Source organism: Heterodontus francisci, chromosome 18, assembly GCF_036365525.1.
Source record: "Heterodontus francisci isolate sHetFra1 chromosome 18, sHetFra1.hap1, whole genome shotgun sequence".
In the NCBI taxonomy this organism is placed as follows: domain Eukaryota; kingdom Metazoa; phylum Chordata; class Chondrichthyes; order Heterodontiformes; family Heterodontidae; genus Heterodontus; species Heterodontus francisci.
Genome location: NC_090388.1, coordinates 10,591,604 through 10,605,958, shown reverse-complemented (window position 1 = coordinate 10,605,958; position 14,355 = coordinate 10,591,604). Strand labels below are relative to the sequence as shown.

General features: G+C 44.0%; 1 protein-coding gene across 9 annotated transcripts in view; it reads left to right on the top strand.

Moving 5' to 3' along the window:
- The window catches only part of tspan9a (tetraspanin 9a), a 233,536-nt gene that overhangs the window by 116,334 nt on the left and 102,847 nt on the right, over positions 1-14,355 (top strand). The window lies entirely within an intron of this gene.

Here is a 14,355-nt window from a genome sequence, read left to right as displayed (position 1 = left end):
GAGCAGTTCTGGGTCTGCACTGCATTGAAAAAGGCAGTGTATCTCTGAGTGAGACCAGCAGCCAGAATCCTGAGTGCAATGAGTGGAGGGTTATCACTGTCTCTGTTTGGCAATCTACGCAGCTGGGAGCAAGTGCACAGTGAAAAGCCCTAATTAAATAACCCACGAATGCTCCTGGTGTGAAGATTAATGTTAGAGCTGAATTTCTGCCCTATCCTCCTCCTCAGCTTTGACAGTCAGTGCTAGTTATCTTAGTCAAAGCACAGCTGGACAGTACTGCCTCACTACTGGGCTCAGTGTAACCTACAATAACAACCCAGCCAGTGGTATAACTCGAGCAGTGGATTCCATTGTATAGACACTGGCCTTAGATCAGTGGCAGTAATGTAATACTGTGCTCCAGCTTTACTGTAATTGCATGTCACTGTGACTATGGGACGTAAAGCCTGTGATAATTGTTCAGAGGGCTGCCTGAAAACATGACATAAGTTAGAAATTCCACTTCCTTCCTTCATCACTGGATAACGTGTCCACAATTTGAACATTTGGAATTCTTCCATGTGTTCCAATACTGGCTCAATGCAATCAGACTGTTTAGCTTTGGTGAATTTTTACTGAGAGACAGCAGTATTCCAGTGTCTTTTTTGTAAGTAATTTGTTGTCACTGCCCTACAGCAGGATACAGTACAGTGTACTGTAGGGGGCTGGGGGTGGGGAGTCACTGTGTGGGTCAGGATACTTTACAGTGAACTGGGTGTATATTTTTCCTTTAGAATCAGTTGCTCGGAACCGCATGTTATTCACCAGATGTGTATTTATCCTTCTAGAGATTAAATGTTTCTGAGCCTCCTGCCACAGCAGTTGTTAGCTTGCTGAATCCTCAGTCAGGACTGTGTCTTGGTCACTTGCCTTAATCTGTCTGACTGGCTTCCTATAAATTGATCTGGATATATGATAATCGGAGGAGGGGTCAGCTCCTCTATGTGTTTAGAAAGAACAGAAAAAGGGTATCGTCTGAGATTGCAAACACGCATTGTTAATGGGCACACAATGCAAACAGGCATTGTTAGTAAGGACAGAATAATTAATCAGGTAACAGAGACATATCTCTTTGTTAGTTTATAATAGTGGTTCTCAAAGTGTGATCGGGTCCATGAGGGTCCTCCCAGTTGGTCCACGGACTCGTCCAAAATGCAAGTCACAGACGTGCAACACCACAGCCAAGGCCATACGAGAGAACAGGCCAGGACCCTCATCCCCAACACACGTGCAATGCCACGCAACCAGACTGGCTGCTGCGTGCGTGACACGAGTCGTCATAAGCATTAGCAATAATAATGTAATTTAATAAGAATGATTTATTTTACTGTTGATTTTGTTTGATTAATATAGATTTAAGAGAAGTATTAGATTCTCAGAAGAAGATTATTGTGCTGATTTTATAACAGATGAGAATGTTTCAAATAATCGTGGTCTCGAGTATTATTAACTTTATATTCTAAAAAATGTTTATACTTTTGTTTCTGGCATGAATGAATAATTTACCAATGATATTTACTTAAGAAAATACACATAAATGTATTACTATTAATAGTGAAAAAGCAGCAAAATATTTATAGTTTCCATATGTTCCCTTAAATTCTGATGAACTTTTTTGTGGTGATGAGCAAAAGCGGGTGAAGTCGGACCAGGAGCTGGTTGCCGGGGTCTTTTGCCTAAGTGGTCGATGGACAAAAAAGTTTGAGAACCATTGGTTTATACCACAAGATCATGTAGCTTAGTCCACACAGCAGTTCCTCTATTTATGCCTGAGTACGTACAGGGTATTTTAATATTACTTTGGCAGCAGTTATTGTGGAAATATTCACTAGACTATCTACTTTTTTCCATTGCATCAGTCTACCATTTTCTATAATTTTATGTGTTACGCTGATTTCATTCCATGACAGCAATGGGCAGGATTTCGGAGGTTGCTGTGATTGAACGTTTTGTATTCCATAATGAATAATTGGCTGTGCCCCTCCCCCCCCCCCCCCACCCCCCACAGAAGCTCCCACTATTGGCTTGCCCTCTTTACTCAGCAGCACTTAAGTTTCAGTGCAGATTTTCATTTCACCTTGTGTCTCACGAGCAACTAAATTTTATTTATCTTTCACAACTTGTGACAGGTCTAGGGCATATCCTGTGAATAAAAGTATGGGCTATGATTAAGCTGTTTGCAGATGATATGACATTTGTCCTTGTGGTTGATGGTATTGAAGAAAGCTGTAGACTGCAGGAAGATATCAATGGACTAGTCTAGTGGGCAAGGGCAAACAAGGAAAGAGAATACACAATCAAGGCTGACACTCCAGTGCAGTACTGAGGGAGTGCTACACTGTCGGAGGTGCCGTCTTTTGGATGAGATGTTAAACCAAGGCCTCATCTGCTTGCTCAGGTGGATGTAAAAGATCCCATAGCACTATTTTGAAGAAGAGCAGGGGAGTTCTCCCCGGTGTACTGGCCAATATTTATCCCTGAATTGATATCACAAAAACAGATTATCTGGTCATTATCACATTGCTGTTTGTGGGAGCTTGCTGTGCGCATACTGGCCGTCACGTTTCTTACATTACAACAGTGACGACATTTCAAAAAGTACTTCATTGGCTGTAAAGCCCTTTCAGATGTTTGGTGATCATGAAAGGCGCTATATAAATGCAAGTTTTTTTTATGGCTGTATAATGGGCATTACTCGACCACCTCAAGCGCCTCAAGCCAAATCCAGCATCATCTTGGAGAGCTCCAACATTCTCAACTCCACTGCAAGACTGCCTTCTATTTCCAACCTACTTTCTCCATCCCATCTTTTGCACCCAGGTTGAGGCACTCATGGATGTTTTTGTATAGCTGACTATGGTTATCTGCTCTCTCTCCTCCATCAAACGGGATTGGACAAAGTCAGCATGGGTTTACAAAAGGGAAGTCATGTTTAACTAATCTACTGGAGTTTTTTGAGGATGTAACTAGTAGAATAGATAAGGGAGAACCAGTGGATGTGGTGTATTTGGATTTTCAGAAGGCTTGTGATAAGGTCCCACATAAGAGGTTTGTGTGCAAAATTAAAGCACATGGGATTGGGGGTAATATACTGGCATGGATTGAGAATTGGTTGACAGACAGGAAACAGAGAGTAGGAATAAACAGGTCTTTTTCCAGGTGGCAGGCACTGACTAGTGGGGTACTGCAGGGATTAGTGCTTGGGCCCCAGCTATTCGCAATATATATTAATGACTTGGGTGAGGGCACTAAATGTAACATTTCCAAATTTGCAGATGACACAAAGCTGGGGGGGCGGGGTGAAGGTGAGCTGTGAGGAGGATGCCAATGTGATTTGGACAAGTTGGGTGAGTGGGCAAATGCATGGCAGATGCAGTATAACATGGATAAATGTGAGGTTATCCACTTTGGTTGTAAAAACAGAAATGCAGATTATTATCTGAATGCTGATAGATTGGGAAAGGGGGAGGTGCAACGAGACCTGGGTGTCCTTGTACACCAGTCGCTGAAAGCAAGCATTCGGGTGCAGCGAATGGTATGTTGGCCTTCATTGCAAGAGGTTTTGAGTACAGGAGCAAGGATGTCTTATTGCATTTATACAGGCCTTGGTGAGACCACATCTAGTGTATTGTGTGCAGTTTTGGTCTCCTTATTTTAGGAAGGATGTTCTTGCCTTGGAGGGAGTGCAAAAAAGATTTACTAGGCTGATTCCTGGAATGGCAGGATTGAAATATGAGGAGAGATTGGGCTGACTAGGCCTATATTCACTAGAGTTTAGAAGAATGAGAGGGGATCTCATAGAAACCTATAAAATTCTAACAGGACTAGACAGGCTAGATGCAAGGAGGATGTTCCCGATGGCTGGGGAGTCCAGAACCAGGGGTCACAGTCTCAGGATACTGGTTATGCCATTTAGAACCGAGATGAGGAGAAATTTCTTCATTCAGAGGGTGGTAAACCTGTGGAATTCTCTACTGCAGAAGGCAGTGGAGGCCAAATCATTAAATATATTCAAGAAGGAGATAGATATATTAATGCCAAAGGGATCAAGGGATATGGGGAAAAAGCAGGAACAGGGTACTGAATTATGATCTTTTTTTGAATGGTGGAGCAGGTTCAAATGGCCTATTCCTATTTTCTATGTTTCTACCTCAGACTGTCGCAAGCTCTATCTGTCCCATTCTGTTGGATCTCCGCTCACTTTCTGCCCCAAGTCTATGACTTCAAAATTGCCATCCCTGTTCTCCAATACTTTTATGGCTTCAGTCATTCTCTCGGAACCACTGTTCTGACTCGAGATTACTGTACTGCCCTTCCCCTCATCCATCCACCTTCAGGCATCGCATCCGGGAACTCTATGATTCTTCTGCGATCCTTGTCTGCATTGCATCTTCACCCACTGCCTGCAAAAACTTACCAAATGCATGCCCTAACCATATCACTACCTTTCGAATTCTTCTTTGGCTTGTGCTGTCTAACTCCTTGCCTCATAAGATACCTTCCGGCATTTGTTACATGTGAAATTCTGCTGCTATGTGCTGTTCCATTCAGGCCCTGTGTATGATGCATTGAACAGACCCAAGGCAGATCCCTAACGACTCCTTGAGCTTGAAAGGAGGCGAGTGAGCACGAAGCTTTATAGAGGTTTACAAGAAGTGGAATAGAAAGGCTATCGTGAGAACTATTTAAAGTTACATCAGGACACAGCTACATACTGACAAAAGGCAAGTTCAGAGTGAATGTCTTTGTCACAGTCTGGTGGCTTCCAGGTACGACATTGAATGCAAAAACTCTGAAGTCATTCAGGAGCCAGTTAAACACACAATGGGGGAATCGTCCGTTGCTGTTGAAGCATCGGTTAGCTGGGATGAACGGTCTCCAAATCTATACTTTGTGAAAAAGACAATCTAGAACTTAAATGAAAGGAAAAGCATAAAGCCTTTCAGTTGAAGGCTTTCAAGTTTTGTAGGTATGTGAGCATTTTCATCCTTTGCATGCACTGCAGTCGTTCTAAATAGCTTTGTATGCAAACTGCTCATCAATCCAATGAATTCCATGGGTAATGATTCACTCTCCCTATGTTTAGATACTGTTACAGCTTCTGTATGAGAGTTTCTGTGATATGAGAAGGCAGCTTGGCAAAGTTTCAGTCTGCAGGAAATAACGAGGCTCGTCCGTTCCTTGAAATTAATACAATTACCCGAATCCAAACCCAGCACAAATTCCTGTAGAATATGTTTGGTTCCACACAGTGAAAGTGTGAGTTCCCCTTCAGCACTAGCTGTCCAATTAGATGGCACTGAAGTGAAGAAGCTGAATATTAATTGAATGCTGTCAGTCACTTTAGGTGTGGTGTCAGAGAAAATAAACATTGGGTGGAACCCAGATGGCAAGATCATAAACTTAAACTTCCCAGAGAATGAAACAAGCATGGGTGTGTGTTGGACCACAAGAAAAAAGTTTTAATCTGGAGCTTTTTGATGTGATAAAATCAGCAGGGTTGCAGGTTGCCGCAATCTGCAAATCTGAGGTCCCAACATAAAGTTAATTTATCCCATCTGTTGGAATGGGATTACCAGCAGACAAACTGGCAGCTTCACTTCAAAAGGCCGCACGCTGTTTGTCTTAATATAATCTTGAATTCTTGAAAACGAGAAATGTGAGGTTACAGTTGAGAAGTTTAAGATTTCCATTCACTGCGCGGAGTGGGGTTACAGATGCTATTCATTGAGCAAGGTGGGGTGACGGACCCCGTTCCCTGCGCGGAGTGGGGTGACGGACCCCGTTCCCTGCGCGGAGTGGGGTGACGGACCCCGTTCCCTGCGCGGAGTGGGGTGACGGACCCCGTTCCCTGCGCGGAGTGGGGTGACGGACCCCGTTCCCTGCGCGGAGTGGGGTGACGGACCCCGTTCCCTGCGCGGAGTGGGGTGACGGACCCCGTTCCCTGCGCGGAGTGGGGTGACGGACCCCGTTCCCTGCGCGGAGTGGGGTGGCGGGCCCCGTTCCCTGCGCGGAGTGGGGTGGCGGGCCCCGTTCCCTGCGCGGAGTGGGGTGGCGGGCCCCGTTCCCTGCGCGGAGTGGGGTGGCGGGCCCCGTTCCCTGCGCGGAGTGGGGTGGCGGGCCCCGTTCCCTGCGCGGAGTGGGGTGGCGGGCCCCGTTCCCTGCGCGGAGTGGGGTGGCGGGCCCCGTTCCCTGCGCGGAGTTGGGTGACGGGCCCCGTTCACTGCGCGGAGTGGGGTTAACATTTTAAACACTTTGATCACCGTCAGTCTTCGAAACACAAGGGAATAAAAGCCATGTTGATACAACCAATCGTCATAATTTAACCTTTTAAGCTCTGGTATCAGTCCTGTCATTATTCTGAAGATTTGGATTCTGTGTCTCCCTCAGTCTTTTCTCGAGAAAAAGTAGTCACAATGTTTTCCTCATGACTCTGACCCTGGGGCGTGGAATTATCCTGGTTCTCTTCTCTGAACATTTCTAATTCATTTATATTCTTTTTGGAGTCAGGTCTGATCAATAAACAATTTCAAATCCTTTAAGGCCTCAGTTGATGAGATTTAAAATAAGGCCTCTTAAATTATTAGGTCCTCCCTCTGCCTGAGGTCATCACTACAGCTTTTCAAAGAGGAGAGATTTTTCTTTAATGAACAAAAACGTTTGGTCATTGCAATGATGAGATTTTGTGTTTGTGGCCTTTTTCACCGTGCTAGCTTTAAATTGACACCAGCCTGCATTTACTACCAGCTAACTCATATAAACAGAAACCATTGATGTCCAAGAAGCAGCTCAGAAAATGATGTACCATGCAACAGCTGGTACTGTCTAAAACCCGCAGGAGTGGGGCAACCAACCTGAAAAATTCCTCCCTCCCATCTGAACAAAACCCCATTCCCAAATCAGCAACATAGTCAATTTGGTCAGGAAAAGCCAATGAGTTATCCCTTCCAAACCTCCTGTCAACTTCCTCACTATATTTCAAAATCTAGTAGTTCTGAACCCTATTTACTAGTAGGGTTTATCCAGTCCTCTTTCAGAGAGACTTGGGGGTACTTGTACAAGGAACGCAGAGAGTTAGCATGCAGGTACAGCAAGCAATTAGAAAGGAAAACGGCATGTTGGCCTTTATTATAATGGGACTGTCGTAAAAGAACAAGGAAGTCTTGCTACGTTTGTATAGGGCTTCGGTGAGATCACACCTGCAGTACTGCGTGTAGTTTTGGTCTCCATATCTAAGGAAGAATATACTTGTATTGGAGGTGGTACAGCAAAGGTTCACTAGATTGGACCCTGGGATGAAAGGGTAGTCCAATGATGAGAGGCTGATTAAATGGGGCCTATACTCTATGGAGTTTAGAAGAATGAGAGGTGATCTCATTGAAACACACAAGATTCTGAAGGGGTTTGACAGGGTAAGCACTGAGAGGTTGTTTCCCCCGGCTGGGGAACCTAGAACATGGGACACAGTCTCAGGACAAGGGGTTGATTATTTAGGACTGAGATGGAGGAGACGTTTCTTCATTCAGAGGGTTGTGAATTTTTGAGATTTTCTACCCCAGGGGCTTGTAGATGCTCAATGGTTCAGGATATTCAAGACTGAGATAGACAGATTTTTGGTCTCTTGGAATCAAGGGATATGGGGAGTGGGCGAGAAAGTGGAGTTGAAGTAGACAACCAGCCATGATAGAATGGTGGAGGAGGCTCAAGGGGCCATATGGTCTACTCCTCCTATTTATGTTATGTTTTTAAACTTGGTCTTGGGTTTCTGTTCACACCCTCCCCCAACCTTAATTTGTTGTGCATCTTTATTACCATCTTACTAAAATGTGGGGCCCAAATTTTTGATATTCCTTTGACTTGCATCATGTTAAACTGTGCCCCCATTCCTGAATCCAGTCTGTTCCTGGATCCAAACTCTCCAAATCCCTAAACATTTTAATGCCCTTTATCAATCTTTCACCTATACTCCTTTTGGTTATGCAATCTTCCTTCATAACCCAGCCCTCTGTCAGCATCAGCCTCACAGCCCTGCTCGGGACTGCCTCCAATAATCTTTAATCTGGAGCAGAGTGATCCCAGGAGACCAGATCCAACGGAAATACCTCCTCCTTTGATCATACACGTAGCTGTACATCCCAACATTTTAATTACTTTCAATATGCTGCAGTTAATTTCTGGATCATGTCTTTAAGGATTTCAGTCAGTTCCCCCCCCGCCGCCCAACCATGACCCCTGCTGCCAAACTCCTTTGTGATAATTGCTTACTATGTTGCTTCTAATTAGCCTGATTTAAATGCAAACCAAAGCTACTCGAGCCCAACTTGATCACTTCCTCAGCAAGCTGGGTTTGCAACACTTTTTTTAATGTCCAATCATTCATAATGCTTAATAATTCACAGGATAAAGGAACGTCCAATCACACAGCTTAGTGTGTTTGCAATCTTGCTGCTACTCAATGAATGAAAGGGTTTGGATTTGTGTATATAAAGGGTAGGGCAGCCTACTGGTCCTGGTGCTGGACTAGCAACCCAGTGACAAGAGTTCAAATCCCAACCATGACAGATTGTGAAATTTAATTCAAGAAATCTGGTAATTTGTGGGTTGATGCCAGTAAAAGCTGCTGAATTGTCAAAAAAAAAACTGGTTCAACGGCGCAGTGGTTAGCACTGCAGCCTCACAGCTCCAGCGACCTGAGTTCAATTCTGGGTACTGCCTGTGCGGAGTTTGCAAGTTCTCCCTGTGACTGTGTGGGTTTTCGCTGGGTGCTCCGGTTTCCTCCCACAACCAAAGACTTGCAGGTTGATAGCTAAATTGGCCATTATAAATTGCCCCAGTCTAGGTCGGTAGTCGGGGAATTGAGGGAAGGTGGGGATGTGGTAGGGAATATGGGATTGATGTAGGATTAGTATAAATGGGTGGTTGATGGTCGGCACAGACTTGGTGGGCCGAAGGGCCTGTTTCAGTGCTGTATCTCTAAATAAATAAATAACGTCCTTCCCTGGAGGAATGTTGGGGTTAATCTTGACGTTGGGTGATGTTATAAGGCGGGTGATTCCGTCACCCATTGGTGTGAATGGAAATGAAAATCACGAGAGATGTAAACAGGCAGCTGATCCACGATCGCCCAAAATCAAAAGCACCCACAGTGTGTTAGGGATATGAAAGGAATTTGCTCCCTAGGCATCTGAGTCCTGCCCACAATCTCTGTTTGACTGTTACTCCCCTCGCAAGCAACTCATTGATCAGCATTTATGTTTTTTTAATTCATTCATGGGATGTGGGCATCCCTGGCAAGGCTAGTATTTATTGCCCATCCCTAATTGGCTTGCTAGGCCATTTCAGAGCGTAGTTAAGAGTCAACCACATTGCTGTGGGTCTGGAGTCACATATGGGCCCAGACCAGGTAAGGACAGCAGATTTCCTTCCCTAAAGGACATTAGTGAAGCAGATGGGTTTTTACAAAGATCTGGTAGTTACATGGTCACCATTGCTAAGACTAGATTTTTAATTTTTTTTATTGCAGATTTATTTATTAACTGAATGTAACAACACCTGCAGTGGTGGGGTTTGAACTCATGTCTCTAGATCATTAATCCAGGCCTCTGGATTACTCATTCCGTAACATAACCGTTATGCTACCGTTTCCCATGTCCAGCTTGCTCACAGCCCGTTTATGGTATTTGCTTCTCTTTAGAATGTGCATCCTTAAAATTAAACAGTAAGTTTTTGAGAAATGCCTGTCATTTTCCTTCAAGCCCCTTTTGCCTGCTGATCACGTAGACAGTGTCAGTATAATGGAAGGTGTTTTCTCTTGTGAAGCTTTAGGAAGATGTACAACAGGACAGCTTTGACAGGACAAGTATTCGGATTGGGCATGATGCAGTGTGGCACGTGCCCTTGGGATAGGTTTTTGTTATAAAAACATGCAGTTCGCTCCCTATTTCTGCATCTTGCTGCCATGCTGGAGAACTGCTTGCTCAGTGACCCAATGTTCAGTGACAGCTTGTCGAGTTGATTAATATAGGTCCAAGTGAGTATTCATTTTAGCTCAGTGCTGTCTGATTGATTTGATTTTTCTGATGTAATTCGCACAATTAATTTGCATTGTGAGTATTAATTATAGTGTAGTATCTTTGAGGTTTGCAGTACAGTGATTTAACGACACGTTAACATTCTCCCTGTAATTTCAGAAACAGAATCAGCAATTACTGCCTCAAAGAGCATTAAACAAATGAAAAATTGCGGGAAGTCAATTATCTTCCAATTCTAATGATTCTTATAAATTGTCAGATGATTTTGGAAGTGAGAAAACAACACAAGACGAGTCTAAATTGAATTTAGTTCTTTTTAAACGGTCTCTTTTCGCACTGAACTGCTTCAAAGAAAATCCGTTTGTTGGAATGAATCACTGAGGGAAGTTTGAGGGTCAATAGAATTGTAGCCCATTCATCCAGGAAAGGCTTTTTGTCCATTCTATTTAACAGATTATTTTCTAACTTTTACTTTTGAGGGAAAATTTATTCATTTGTGTTTTTGTTTGAGATGCAGCGGCCAGCGAATTCAGTGACCTTACGCAATGAAGTGAAACCACCCCAAATTAAGTGAAGCCGAACAAGATGTTATGAGGGGTAGGGTTGGAGTGGGGAAGAGATGACAATGCCGGGAGTGGAATGAATGGTGGGTCAGGGGATCTGTGGGGGGGTGAGCGCAGTGCTGGGGGGGAGTGGGTTGTTGTGGAGGCAGAGGGGGACTGGTGGGAGAGTATGGTGCTGGAAGTGGGGAAGGGGGTCCAGGGAGAGAGAGGGCAATGCCCAGGGTGGGGGGAGAAGACAATGCCAGTGGGGGAGGGTGGTGGGTGTAGTGGGCAGGGTGCAGTGTTGAGGGTAGCAGGGTTGGAGATTGGAACAAAGGAATGTTACTGGTTGCGAAATGTCCCCATGGATCCTTCCAGCCACAAAGATGAGACTACAGAGTGAGATGGTAAGGTTCATCTAACAAGAAGGCAGGTTCAGGTTATAAACCATAGTCAAGAGGAGGCCATTTAGTCCATCATGACTACTGTAAATGGCTCTACACCATACTACAACTATCAGCTCTAAATGTGCAACACACATGGAAGATTTTGCAATGGTTGGGAATGAGATTCGTGTGCCGTGTGCGAGGCCACATCTGCCCTCTCAGGTGGACGTAACAGATCCCCCAGCACTATTGCTAAGGTGAGCAAGGGCGTTCTCCCCGGTGTCCTGGCCAATATTTATCCCTCGTCCAACACCAGTAAAACGTGATCTGGTCATTGGCCCAGATTTTCCTGGGGACCTGTAATGGTGCATCTATGGTGTATGGACCCATGAATGAGGCAAAAGAGAGATGAAATTATGGAGTTAAGTGACTTACGCCATTAATGATGCTCGGTATTTTCCAGGGAGTTTCACTCAGTTAAATGGTCATTATCATAGTTCTGCCACCATTGAAATCTGTGTCATTTGTCATTTTGCCAGTTTCTACGCCATTTATTTTTTATTTATTTTGTTTATAGATACAGCACTGAAACAGGCCCTTCGGCCCAACAAGTCTGTGCCAACCATCAACCACCCATTTATAGTAATCCTACACTAATTCCATATTCCTACCACATCCCCACCTACATTCCCCTACCACCTACCTATACTAGGGGCAATTTATAATGTCCAATTTACCTATCAACCTGCAAGTCTTTGGCTGTGGGAGGAAACCGGAGCACCCGGCGGAAACCCACGCAGACACAGGGAGAACTTGCAAACTCCGCACAGGCAGTACCCGGAATTGAACCCGGGTCGCTGGAGCTGTGAGGCTGCGGTGCTAACCACTGCGCCACTGTGCCGCCCTCATTTCTAATTTAGACTAAAACATAATGGGACTGGTGCCTGTCAGCAGCGTGAGATCAACTAAAGCATGCGCTGAATCTGACTTTGACCTGTAACTGGCAACAGAAATACCTGAAGCTCAAGCAGCGAGATTGTTCTGGGTAAAAATAAACATCCATAAAACAGCAGAGGGTCCGATTTACCCTTCTGGGGTGGGAATGGCTGCCAAACAGAGGTCCAACTATACCCAGCTTCAGCCAACATCATTTCATTGCAGTTATTCTTTTAAAATTAAGATTTTCTGATCGAATGAAATGTGCAATTACTCAATGAAAGGGAGCAAATACTGAAATGCAGCTGGAGCCTCAACATTTTGACTTCTGTATTATTTTCTATAATCGTAAAAGGTGAAGCAGCTTCATGAAAATTGCAATTTAAAAAGTAGCTTTTTATTAAACAAACTGGACCAGGCAAACAATTAGTCAAACTTGGAGTGTAAACCTGGTGATTCCGGTTTAATTCCACAAAAACCTGATTCTTCAGACATCGACAGCGAATCCGTGTGAAGCAACTGAAGATCGTTGGCCCCTCTTCACTAAAACTGCACCCTGATTGGCCACTGGCTGCTGTCCTTGCTGTGGCAAATTCACATCAGTTTGGCGCTAATTGTTGCCTGGAAGATGGAGGCTCACTCCTGTCTCACTCGTGGTGCTCAACAAGATCACCGACACCGGAAAATCTATTCCACCATCACGTTGCTGTTTGTGGGAGCTTGCTGTGCGCAAATTGGTTGCCGCGTTTCCGACATTACAAATGACCACACTACAAAAATGTACTTCATTGGCTGTAAAGCGCTTTGGGATGAAATGAGATCAGAAAAGGTGCTATAGAAATGCAAGCTCGTTAGCTCTTCCTTTGTGCAGGTGATGTGTTAACCCCTTAATTTCCTTTCAGCATTACAGTTTATTTTGATGTTTTAATAATGATGGCTATTTCCTGTTTGTGTGTCCTGAATGCATTTTATTCCTGGCCGGATAGGATTTTCACTAAAGTGTAATTTAAGTGTTCTACTTTCATGTTGGACAGTATCACTCAGTCGGCTACAGTTCTGGATCATACATGGTTGTGTGGTAGGGTTTGCTGGTCTGCTAATTGTATTCTAATTACATTTTATGACACCATGATACAAAAATAGCTTCCAAACAGCTGACTGTAGATTCAGTAGAAGCTGGAGAAACAAGCTGGTGGAAAGGTGAAAGTAGGATGATTTACACCACATGGAACCACTGCAAACTGTTGTTTTAGCAATCGATCAATTTCTCAGCTGTGTTGCGTTGGGGTTAACAGGTGACTTGCTCCTCTCTGAGCTTTTAAAAGATGATACAAGTACAGGGGCACAATGTCCATTGCCTCATTGTTCTTAGCAAGCAGGTCTCTCCAATGTGGGGGCAGTGTAGATGTCATTCTGCATCCCATTTCGCTATACAAATTCACTCATATTGAAGCAATGTCTGTGCGATAGTGTCAGTTTGTGCTCGCTGTAATGGCCCCTCAAGTTACTGCTCACTGCGTCATGCCCCAGGCTTGGAAATATGTTTCCAAGAACAAATAATTTGTATGTTATGGACTGTGAGCTGTCAGATGGAAGAGGATGTTCCTGTGAATATTCATCACATCACAGTGACTGATTTGGTGAAAACATTGACACAACTGGCCATATTTATTGGATGCAAAAGGCCAATCAGTGGTCCCAGCAAAATGGCCATTGTCACAATCCTATTACTACCCTCCTGCAGGTTCAGAGAGGATTATGGGTTGGGGACTGTGTTCATCGCAGAGCGCTTCTGGCTTCTCCATGGGGAGGTGTTATCCATTTTGGCACACGACCAGTGCCAGATAACAAGCAACACCCTGCCACCCACCTGTCCTCATGTGAAGTGAAGGCAGATTGGTGGAATCGCACTGTGCTGCTAATGCTTTAAAAACTTAAGGAGTTTAAAGACATCAAATGAAAAGCAACCTTTGCCGGCTTTCTGATAAATGATCATTTGGTTTACATGGAGTTAATTTGTCTCAATGTTAAATCTTTAAGATTAAAAAGTAGATTATCATGGAGTGGATGCAAATGACTTGAGTTATCAGCATTGTTCCTTACTGGATTTTAATGGAGATTATTCTTAGCATTAGGTGCTGAATAATGGATTGGCACACGCTGTTAGATGGGGCAGTATGGACATGTCCTACCATGTAACACGTTTTGTTTGATAACGCTCCTGTGAAGCACCTTGGAATTCTTTTTAACTACGTTAAAGGTGCTATATAAATGCAAGTTGTAGTTAAATATAGTGTGTTGTTTAAATTGGTGAGTGTTATACCAGCGTAAGGCACACAGTGTTGTATAAGAACTTGGAGGATCACAATTGGAGTGGAAAGTGAGCATTTGGTGATAGTAGGAAGGCCATTCCTTATGTCC